This window comes from Ochlerotatus camptorhynchus, unplaced genomic scaffold (assembly GCF_037179485.1).
Source record: "Ochlerotatus camptorhynchus isolate MF236.1 unplaced genomic scaffold, CSIRO-AGI_Acam_v1.1 ptg000022l, whole genome shotgun sequence".
Classification (NCBI taxonomy): Eukaryota; Metazoa; Arthropoda; class Insecta; order Diptera; family Culicidae; genus Ochlerotatus; species Ochlerotatus camptorhynchus.
Genome location: NW_027040514.1, coordinates 98,553 through 111,190, shown reverse-complemented (window position 1 = coordinate 111,190; position 12,638 = coordinate 98,553). Strand labels below are relative to the sequence as shown.

The window sequence follows — 12,638 nt, the reverse complement described above, 5'->3', positions numbered from 1 at the left end:
GTGGGATGGGTTTTTTATTGTTGTTGTTGTTGTTGTTGCAGCGAAGATGATGATGTTGGTTGGTTGATTCCGCGGTGAATGCCAATATGATGAGAGTGCAGAATGTGCCGAGCATTATGGAAGGAATATAAAGAAAGAGAGAGAGAGAGGCAGAAAAAGATGAGTTACACAAATATGCATTTCTGTGTTATTTGTTTTTATACGAGATGGTTGAGTTTTTGCAGAAACTAACTGCCTCGTCGGATTTATATTGAAGTATATTGTGGGGAGGGATGAACACAGTTAGGAGGAGGTGGGTATTTTTACGATCTTAAAGGTACTATATAGACTAGCATCGAATAGGGAAAGAGATAGTCAGCGAGTGGATTACGACGAAGCACTCTGGTTAATTACATTGATCAATCAAAGAATGAGTGCACCGATTTTTGTTCTATAAGCTATTCAATACTAAAGGATTATCAAAGGTGCCAGTATTACTTAAAGTGGTTTACATAATATAATAAATACAAATAAAATGCAAGACATAAAAATATATTTTTTTGAAAAAGTTGAGTTTTGAAACACTTTTTTTTATTTGTGCTCAAAATTACTAAAAAAAATACCATGTACAGTTTTTCTAGAGAGATTTTAATATTATCTACAACCTTGTATCAGACGTCATTTCGATCAGAAATGACGTTTTCGTCCTACAATTTATTGAAAAATGACAGACGCCATATTTAAAAACATACAAGATCCAAAATGGTCGTTTTTTAGTAAAAATGTACATGATTGCTCATAACACACAATTATGCAATATTTTATTCAAATCAGAGAATGCCGAGATTTTCCGATTCGTCATTTGGCGTGGAACTGCTCCCCTTTAATATTTGTATTGTATTTCTTTTTTTTTTTCATTAAGAAGAAGCTTATGAAAAATGTTAACTTATGTGAAAATTTCAAGCTGAACACTTTGAAAATAACATGATTCTTTAAACAACAACAACAACAACAACAACTTTTGGAGAGAAAAATAAACTTTTTGCTTCACCAACATTTTTGGGAAATCGTGCACAGGAAACCATTTCTTAGATTGTCAAAATCGTTTTCTGTGCAAAATTTCACAAAAAATTGTTTAAACAAAATCTACGAAAATTTGTTCAAAAGTTGTAGTTCATGCATTGTTGTTACTATTTAAGTGTCCAACTTGAAAATTTCACTGAATTTTGCATTTTTATAAGCCTTTTAATGAACAATATTAAAAAATATATTGAAGATGGTCGATTTTGTTATTTAAGTTTTAAACACTTTATTTGCTGGCTTACCCAAACTGTTATGAAATTTTTCACCGTGTATATTGTTCTAAAAAAGAATTTCTTTTTCCTACAACATTGTCTTAGATTTCATTTTGAGGTTAAAGTGGCGTTTTCGTGTTATGATTAGTTGAAAAATCTCGAATACGCCATTTCGAAAAACTTGAGAAGCCTGAAGAGAAGCCCAGGAATCTTTAGAGAAGATTAGAAAACTTCAGGAATATTCTGATGACAACAGAGAAAATCAGGAAACCTTTATAGAAGGTTAGAAAATTCCAAGAACTTCAGAGAAAATCAACAAACTTCAGGATAATTCTGAAAATCAGCGAACTTTAGAAATTTTCTGAGAACTTTAGAGAAGACCGGGAATCTTTAGCAAAAATCAGCGAGCTTCATCAGCTTCAGGAATATTCTGATAACTTCAGAGAAAATCAGCGAACTTCACAAATTTTCTCATAAACTTCAGAGAAAGTCAACGAACTCCAGGAATATTCTGAGAACATCAGAGAAGACCAGCAGATTTTAAGAAAAATCTAAGAACTTCAGGAAAAATGTGTGTACTATTTACAGAAACAATCAAAAAACATCAATAATATTCTGATAAATTCAGACAAAATTAGCGAACTTCAAAAATTGTCTCACAACTTCAGAGAAAATTAGCGAACTTCAGCAATTTTCTGAGAACTTGAGGAAGAACTCCAGGAAAAATCTGAGATGTTCAAAGAAAATCAGAAAATTACACGAAAATTCTAAAAACATCAGAGAAAATCAATGAACTTTTGGAATATTCTGCGAATATCAGAGAAGATCAGCAAGTTTCAAGAAAATTCAACGAACTTGAGGAAAAATCTGTAAACTTCAGAGAAGATTGGAAAACTTCAGGAATATTCTGATAAATTCAGAGAAAATAAGTGTACTGTAGGAAAATTCTAAGAGCTTTAGAGAAGATCATAAAACATCAGGAATAGTCTGATGACTTCATAGAAAATCCGAGAACATTAGGAAAATGCTGAGAACTTGTGAGAAGATCAGAAAACTCCACGAATATTCTGATAAGTTCAGAGAAAATCAGCGAACTTCAGGAAAATTCTGTGAACTTGAGAGAAGATCAAGCAGCTTCTGGAAAATTCTTATAACTTCGCAAATTTGCTTTTAACCTCAGAGAAAATCAACGAACTTCAGGAATATTCTGAGAACATCAAAGAATTTCAAGAATATTTTAAGAACTTCAGGAAAAATCTGTGAACATAAGGGAAGATCAGAAAACTTCTGGAATATGCTGGTAACTTCAGATAAAATCAGCGAACTTCACAAATTTACTCACAACTTCAGTGAAAATCATCGACCTTCAGGAAAATTCTACGAACTTTAGAGAAGATCATAAAACGTCAGGATAGTCTGATAACTTCTTAGAAAATCCGCGAACATTGGGAAAATGCTGAGAACTTGAGAGAAGGTCAGAAAACTTCACGAATATTCTGATAACTTCAGATAAAATCAGCGAACTTCAGGAACATTCTGAGAACTTGAGAGAAGATCAAACAGCTTCAGGAAAATTCTTATAACTTCAAATAAAATCAGCGAACTTCGCAAATTTGATCATAACCTCAGAGAAAATCAACGAACTTCAGGAATATTCTGAGAACATCAAAGAATTTCAAGAAAGTTTTAAGAACTTCAGGACAAATCTGTGAACTTAAGAGAAGATCAGAAAACTTCAGAAATATACTGATAGCTTCAGATAATATCAGCGAACTACACAAATTTATTCACAACTTCAGAGAAAATCAACGAACTTCAGGAAAATGCTTAGAACTTTAGAGAAGATCATTGAACATCAGGAATAGTCTGATGACTTCATAGAAAATCCGAGAACATAAGGAAAATGTTGAGAACTTGAGAGAAGGTCAGAAAACTTCACGAATATTCATATAACGTCAGAGAAAAGCAACGAACTTCAGGAAAATTCTGTGAACTTAAGAGAAGATCAAGCAGCTTCAGGAAACTTCAGATAAAATCAGCGAACTTCACAAATTTGCTCCCAACCTCAGAGAAAATCAACGAACTTCAGGAATACTCTGAGAACATCAAAGAATTTCTAAAAAAAATTGAAGAACTTAAGGAAAAATCTGTGAACATAAGCAAATATCAGAAAACTTCAGGAATATGCTGATTATTTCAGATAAAATCAGCGAACTTCACAAATTTACTCACAACTTCAGTGAAAATCAGCGAACTTCAGGAAAATTCTACGAACTTTAGAGAAGATCATAAAACGTCAGGAATAGTCTGATGACTTCTTAGAAAATCCGCGAACATTGGGAAAATGCTGAGAACTTGAGAGAAGGTCAGAAAACTTCACGAATATTCTGATAACGTCAGAGAAAATCAGCGAACTTCAGAAAAATTGCGTGAACTTGAGAGAAGATCAGATAATTTCAGTAAAATTCTGTTAACTTCAGATAAAATCAGCGAACTTCAAAAATTTGCTCATAACCTTAGAGAACATCAAAGAATTTCAAGCAAATTTTAAGAACTTCAGGAAAAATATGTGAACTTAAGAAAAGATCAGAAAACTTCAGGAATACTCTGATAAATTCAGGTAAAATCAGAAAACTTCAGGAAAATTCTACAAACTAAAGGGAAGATCAGAAAACTTCAGCAATGTTCTCATAACTTCAGATAAAATCAGCGAACTTCACAAATTTACTCACAACTTCAGAGAAAATCAGCAAAGTTCAGGAATATTCTGAGACTTGAAAGAGAATCAGCAAATTCCTGGAAAATTCTAAAAAAATCAGGAAAATTATGAGAATTCTGGATAAGATGATAAAATTTCACAATACTAAAAACTTCAGAGAAGGTCAACATACTTCGGGTAAAATTCTTAAAACGTCAGAGAAAATCAGCGAGCTTCAGAAATTTTCTGAGAACTTCAGAGAAAATCAGCGAACTTCAGGCAATTCTAAGAACTAAAGAGAAAATCAAAGAACTTCAGGAATATTTTGATAACTACAGATAAAATCAGTGAGCTTCACAAATGTTCATAAAACATCAGAGAAAATCAGCGAATTTCAGGAATATTCTGAGAACTTTAGATCAGCAAATTCCAGGACAATTTATGACAATTTAAGATAAGATCAGAAAATTTTACGAAAATTTTAAGGACTTTGGAGAAGATCAACATAGGGGAAATGGCTCTAATGTTGGCCTATGGATCTAAGATTGGGCCCATCGCTAAAAAAATCTGGTATTTATCAATTGTATCTAGATTCTCGCGTCATTGGGACGGTACTAACGAATATTTTTGGTCGCTATTGAAAATTTAGTAGATTGCTGAATTTATGTGTGGGCCCAAATCAGGGGCATTTAGGCCAACATTACACGATTCTGACATTATAATGCTTCAAATTTTCTAGAGAATTCCAAATAAGTTTTGAGGAGAATAGTAGAGGAATTGACCACTTTGTCAAGCAGTTTTGGCGTGACTTTCTACCAGCGATTTCACAAAACTGGTCTAACTAATTTCTATTTTTTTTATGAAACGCACAAATGTTGGCTACTTTTCTCGAGGTTCTCGAAGAAAAAATCTCAAAATAATGTTTTATTTCAAAGTTCGAGTGGTAGTAAACGTCATTTTAACTGCTCGAATGAAGTGGTTAATTCTGGGGAGAATTCCAACGGAATTTGACTAGTAAATGTCAGGTAATGTTCAGAAGTATTTTAAGAAAAAAAGCAATCAGACAAAATTTGAATTCCAATGTGGTTCTGAAGATACTAATATGGGGATTATTAGTTTTATTTCAGGGAACTCTAAAGCAAATCGGAAGGATTTTCAGGGAGCCTTCTAAGATAATTCGGAGGAAGATTCAAAATGAATTAACTCTAAAAAAACCTAAGGTGGCAGGTGTCTCATGACAGAGCTGGTAGAGAGCAATTCGGTCAAAAATAGTGATTTTTAGTGACCATGTTGAAGAAATAAGTGACCAAATAGTGACTGATAGTTTTAAAAAAGTGACTTAAGGGAAGAAAATTAGTCGTTCTGATGGCATACCAAATAAATGTTTGATGTTTTAGACTTATTCAATGAGAATTCCATAAGAAATTCGGAAAATAATTTCAGGACAGATTGCCAACTTAATTTGTTTGGAGAAATCTAAGGAATTTGTGAGGAGAAATGAAAATGAATTCTGAGGAGGCTTTCAATGTGAGTAGAATTCCAAGGGAAGGAGTGAGATTAAAAAAGAAATCTGAAATGAATTCTGAGAATCTTTACAAAGGATTTCTTACTGAGGAGAATTTCAAGGCAATTCCTAGGAAAATTAAAAGAAAATTGGATTCGGAGGATAGTTGCGAGAAGTATTCTAACCGTTCATACTAGCGACAACGCTCTGATGAGACAACGAAACCTTACCCACAAGCTCCTCCCCTGATCCTACCTTTGACAATGTACCTCTCTAACCTCGAGTAAGCCGCGAGTATTCGGCCCAACTCCTACTAGACATAGAATTAAGTGAATTTTGTTACAAACAAAGAACAATTTATTATCGGCTCCGCAAAGCTAACGCGATTGAGCCTTCCAAATAAACGAACTAGTTAAAAATAAAAAAGTATTCTAACTATATTCTTGTTTTTTTTTTTTTTTTTGAAATAATTTGAATTTCTGAAATAATTCCAATGATGAGGAGAACTCCAAGCGAATTTTCATGAGAAATCTCCGTTGAATATGTAATGAACTATTCCTAAGGTCTTCAGAACAACTTGAAAGTTCCCAAAATATTCCTGAAGTTAATATAACTGCCTTGAAGTTCTTTTGTAGTTTGAGAAACTAGCCTGAGGCTCGCAATACTTCTCATCATTGTTTTTAAATTCTCTAAACATTTTCGGACCTCCTAAAGTTTCCACAATTTTCCTAACGATCATGAATCTTCTCTGAAGTTTTAACAATTCACTGAATTTCTCGAAACTTTTTCACACTCCCCTAAAATTCCCCTTGTTTTTTGAGCTCTACTAAACTTATTTGAAATACTCCTGAAATGTCCATATAAGTTCCTGAAGTTCTCGGATCTTCCCTTAAATTCCATTAACTTTTATGAAGTTTTCGAAATGTTTCCGAAGATCTCTGTGAAGTTTTCGAAGTTTTTCTGAAATTTCAGGAACTTCTTTAAGCTCCCCGAACGAAATAATTAATATAGTACTATGATTTTCACTGATGTTCTCAAGATTTGTCGATTTTCGAAACTAATTCATAGCATAGACTATTGAATCGAGAGTTTCCTGAAGTTTTTAAAACTGACCGAAATATTTCTCAACGCCTTTAAAATTCTCTAAACTGCCCTGAATATCTAAGTATTTTTTTAAAAGAACCCAGAATTTTACTGGAATTGATTGAATTGCATTTAAGTTATATAATTTTCCTTAAGTTTTATAAAGTTTATAAACGCTCACGGAACTTTGCCTTAAATCACTAATGTTCCCTGGAAAGTCCAGCCCTGAAGTTTTCTATGCATATCTTAACTTCTAAATTGATCAAATGTTCCAGTGAATTTTCTGATTTAAATTTGTAATTCCCTGAATCTTCTAAAGTTTTCAGTTCAATCATAGAATTCTCGGAATATCCCATAATTTCAAGGAACTCCTTGTAAGTCGCTGCAAATTTCCTTAAGTTAATGGGATTTTTGTAATGTTATCTGATCGTACTCGGAACTTTACTGAATACAACGAAACAATCTAAAAATATCTAAATTTCTTAGAAGTTCTCTGGAATTTCAAGAAAATATCGTTGCTTGTTAAAAAAAGTTCTAGCATTTTTTTTAAATTAATGGAACTTTGTTGATGCTCTCTAATCAACTGAACTGAATTTTTGAAATTTTTTAGAGCTTGGAATTTCCATGGTATAACACCCTTGAAATACTCGCACATTCCCCGGAAGTTCATATAATTTGTATTGCGTTCCAGAAATTTTCTCTTAGCAAACCGAAGTTTCCGGAAATTCCCGGATTTTTTTTTAATTTCTTTAAGGTTTCTGCAATTTCCTTGAAAATTGTTTAACCACCCTTTAATTCTATGATCTGTCTTGATGATCTCGGAGCTTTCCTAAAACTCTCAATTCTAATGAAGATGTCGGTTCTGCTTTGAAATAAATGGAATTCTCGTGATCACCTTTAAACTTCCCTGGAATTCTCTGGATTTCTTCTGTGGTGTTCCTGATATATTTCTGAAGTTTTCATAAATAATCTGAAGGTCTCTGTACTGAATCTCTCGGAACATCTTAAGGGGTCTCGATTTCATTTTAGCACATCATGGAATTATCCTGAATTTGTCTAAACTCATGCTTATATCAAAATCAATTAATCGAATAGGAATTCTGAGGATATGTGCCAAGGGAATCTAATTCTCAACATTACTCCACAAATACTTTGCAGGATTTCATGATGATAGTTTCATGATAATGCCCGAGAGAAGTCATAAGAATTTTGGGGGAATTTCAAAGATTTTCTGGAAGGTTATGGCAGCAAATTTTGATCAAATTTCAAAAGAAACTCTAAGTAATGTTACAGAAGATTCTGAAGAAATTTCGAAAGGAATTTTAAGGAAAGTGTCAAGAGAATTCGTAGAAAATTCCTAGAGACCATTGAAGGGCATGTTGAGAAGTATTTCATTGAAGTTCTGCGGAAAAATCCCATGGAATTCAGAGGTGAATTCCAAGGTAATTTTGGAAAAATTGTTTTCTAAATTAATATTTTAAAGACAAGTATGGATATTGAAAGCCAATGCTCACGAGAATTATTAAGAATACAAAAAAAATGTAGAGTGAATTTCAAGAGGTTTCTGATCTGTCTTGAGTTCTTTTATAGAGAAAATTTCTAGGGAATACCGGACAGAATCATAAGATTGTTAAGGGGAATACTGAAAGAAAAAGTAACTCTGAAGACATTTTGGAATGATCCTAAGGAAATCCTTGATAAATTTGCAAAGATACCCTGAGATAAATTGCAAAGAAATAATTTAGTTAATTCAAACACTGGGAAAAAACAAGATCCAGGGAGGGAGAGAGATTAATAATTTCCATTTAATTCACTACCTTATTTGCTTATCCTTGACAGATACGCGTATTTCTTCTACAATGTGCAGACTTCTTCAGTTTCTTGTACTAATACTCGTCGCCTACATTCATGAGGAAGATCCAGGATTACCATATCTCTAGGATTAACAAATCTTAAGATTCTGAGACTCCGATTGAGAGCAAATTCCATGATCCTGGTCTTAGAAAATTGTTCAAGATCATGGGGCTAGAAATTTCAGAATAGTATACATGAGATATCAAGCTTGAAAAAATCCTCTATGGACGTGCATTCAATATACCATAAATGGATAAATGTTCTAGATTCTGTGACATGAAAAATTATCAAGGTGCTAAAATTAACAACAATATTCAAAATGCTAGACTCTGGGACATAGCTTTTTTAGATTTCAGACTTCATTTTTGATATCATGTATACTTACTAAGGAAAAGTAACATTTGTCCGGTTCAGTGAATACTCCTCCGTGGAATATCATTAGATAGAGAAGGAAAGGGAGAACCGATTCTATCGAAGGAAATCCAGTTAGGATTCCCAAAACATTCAGGACACTGCCAAGGAGACGCGAGCTCGGTTTCAGCTAGATGACAAGGGGGCGAGTTCAAATCTTCGGTTACTTGAAGATCTTTGAAGAGAAAAAAATTAAAACATTTTAATGTTGATAGTTCTGAAAACGACTCACGATCACGGTTATAATGGGCAGTTGTGCTGGATTTTCATAATCACAATGCTATGTAAGACGACGCTCACAGCGATTTATTCCGTAAACTTGAACATTCTACACCGTTTGATAAATTCATGTAAATTTCTGCGAGAATAGCGCACATAAAATGAACGCTAGATTTGGCATAAATTTACGCGATATTTCGTGTAAATTTAAGTGCAATATCGCATAAATTAGCAATACTTCATGCAAGCTTGTAAACGATTTCGCTGTTTATGCCAAGTATAGGTCAAAATTAAGGGACCTCTCTTAGCTCAGTTGGTAAAGACGCAGCTACAAAGCAAGACCATGCTGGAGGTGGCTGGGTTCGATTCCCGGTCCGGTCTAGGAATTTTTCGGGTTGGAAAATTTCTCGACTTCCCTGGGCATAGAAGTATGATTGTACTTGCCACACAATTATACTAATGCAAAAATGGTACAGGCATCGGAAGCGCTCAATTAATAACGGAAGTGCATCTAGAACACTAAGTTGAGAACACGCAATAAGCTAATATGCGATAATCAATAGGCTTGAAATGTGAAGAAGAAGAAGAAAAATTAAACGAAGGGATATTTTACGCTATAGTTAAATTTCAGAATGTTTTTCTGTGTAGGCTTTTCCCGTGTATGTATTATAGTCACTTTCACACATTGTATATATTAATTATACGAATCACTAAGAGCTGGGCTAGTTAAGGTCCACCAGAGCACCCGATTAAAACGAAATGGATGGAGAGAGTGGAAATGCCAACTCCCTGTTTTTTAACATTTCGTGAATAGAGGGCGGGCTCTTCTCCCCACTTATTGTGGCATCCATCTGTTATATGGCCTGTTTTTTGACCGGTTATATGATCCTGTTGTTGGAAGGAGATTCTCATTTATCCCGTGGATGCATGTGGGCGATGTTGCCCACGGATTCACCCAAACCGTTTTTGGCCCTTCCCTTCATACAATGGCAGATAGAGTACAATTAGTGGTTATTATACTTAATCAAGTCGAACAGCGAGGATAGTCCACAGTCTGCCAACAGTTGTTTTGCTACAATGAGTGGTAGTTCCGTATCATCATCATCACATCGTCAGTCAGTTTCACACATTGTAGGTCATTCGTTACTTGTCCGGGGATAAGATTAGAATTCGTGACGTTTAGCGTGAGAGGCATGGATGTCAAAGAGTTCTACAACCCACATACAAGTAATTGCACAGAAAGTTTATGCAGTAGTTTTTGCTCTTGCTTTTGCAAAATATGTTGGAATTGAGTAAACCTTATGGTCACTTCGGACATCAAGTAAGTCAAGCAAGTTCAATTGATTTTAGTAGACACAACGCTATGAAAGTTATCTTGCTAATGACATTTTCGGTACGGACTTTACCGGCATATTGCACCGAATGCAATCGCGAGTTTATCACCTTATCAAGACTAGACTACGCCAGTTATTAATAGAACCGACCAACCGACTGCCACAGATTTAATTAAGACCGAATTACGACACCTCGGCTTATGTGCAGTGCACAATAATTCCCTTTATGGATTGCCTCTGATCTTGCAAGTAGGCCCAGCAAAAGCCCTCCGGGAGCATCTAAATTTATGGTCCTGCATTCAAATGAGATTATCACAATTTGATGACTCAATTAGGGCGCACTCGCTCGCCGTTCGCGCGCGCTCTGCTCATATATAACAGCAGCCCTTTACGAACGAGAGGCACTGCTAGCCTGTGCGATAAGGAATAAACTCACACCCCTCGTCGTTCCCGATAATATCACATGTAACGTAACATGGTCGACTTATCGTACTTGTGTCACTGCGTTCTTACCATCCCCAACCCGACATTATAACAACTATATGCATAGAATGCATTACAGCGAATAGTTAGAGGACACAATTACATCGTCCGTTGTCGCCAAGCCAAAGCCAAACGGTATTGTTCGTGATGACCCAGACACTGACTATCATCTGACAATGTGCCCTGCAGCGCTCTGCCATGTGCCGAGCTACTAATGCGCGACTAATCAAGCTTAACTACCGGCTCGTTTCGCGCTGGAATGTTCCATTCTTCGTTCTTTCGACGACGACGACGACGACGGTACTCTATGCTGGTATTTTTTTTTGGCAGGCCAGCAATCGCAGCACCAATATAAATCGCTTTTGATGACAACAAATTCACAACACGACACAATTCATTCGGCTCTCCATTGTTATCTGCTGCTACTTAGGTACCAACTATACATACCTAGTTACATATACTATTTTATTGTACCCCGCCATTGCTACCGGCCCCAAGTGAAGTGCGGACAATTCGCGCCCGCTTGGTGCGATTGGATCGGAATTGGATTTGAATTAACCGAAGCGCGGCTCTATTGTCGTCGTCGTTGGCGGGCACGTCGTTGCCAATCGATGGTTATTACCGAAAAGAAGAAGAAAAATAACACCGCCGGGGTGATGCGCTCAAAGATGACATTTCGAAATGAAAGGACAATCGGGCGGCAATACGTGATTATTAGCGATACTAGAGTGGGCAATTTTATTTTCATTTGATGATATAATGAAACGGTCAGCGACTTGGAACAAATGTTATCGATGGACAGAAGTCGCAGCAGTGCACAGATAGAATCGGTAAGTTCTGCAACCATCGCATGATGATTAAATTTAAACGTAATGAGCGGTACATTTCGTAGTAGCTATTCAGTGATTGACAAAAACCAGCATAATTACACATACAGTAATGACCCGATTCTATGAGCTCTTTTTATGCAAATCTTAGCTAATACAGGGTGTCTACTCAATCCAAGGAATCAAATTCCCTGAGTTTTCCAGGTTTTTCCAGGTCGGATGAAAAAAATTCCAGGTGCATACAAATTATACACATTATTATTTTATCGAACCCCCCTGTTTGCTGGTATTCACACTGCTTGCACATGTCGAAAAAACTGTATCAGGAATCAAAAGTAAATACTTTCATCATGAATTACCGGAAAATTGCTCTAGTTTCGGCAGACGTATTTGCTTTTATTATTTTAAATAAAATGAGAAAGAGAAGGTGAACTTTGTGGAGTAGGAAATGGTTGCTCAGGAGGAACACCGGCAGGGATTTGGCTCATCTTGTCCATCAAGAGCTGCGATATGAAGATGAAAATGGATTTCAAAACTTCGCCAGGATGTCGATACCAACTTTAGACAAGCTAGTGGGAAAAGTTCTCACTAGATATACATGATTCCTTGAGTTCTGAAAATTTCTGTTAACAACTCAATTCTGCAAGGTCTTCAAACCTTCTGACGTCCCTGAAGTTTTGTTTATGTTCTCCGGTAAAATTTAATTAAAAATCAACAATGTTTCCTGACAATCTGCAAATATCTCGGTAGTTCTACAGATTTCTTTGAAAGTCTGTGTGTTCTTCAGAAGTTCAGCTAATTTACCTAAAAACATACAAAGTTCCTGAATCCCTGAAGATTTAAGATCCTTGAAGATCAACAGTTATCTCTGATGTTCACAACATTTCTAATAATGTACAAACTTCTCGAAAGTTCTGTAATTTTCTCTGCAGATTTTCATGATTCAATGAA

At 35.3% G+C, this 12,638-nt stretch overlaps 1 protein-coding gene across 2 annotated transcripts in view; it reads right to left on the bottom strand.

Moving 5' to 3' along the window:
- LOC135705347 (OTU domain-containing protein 7B-like) overlaps nucleotides 1–12,638 on the bottom strand; it is a 118,687-nt gene that overhangs the window by 41,335 nt on the left and 64,714 nt on the right. The window lies entirely within an intron of this gene.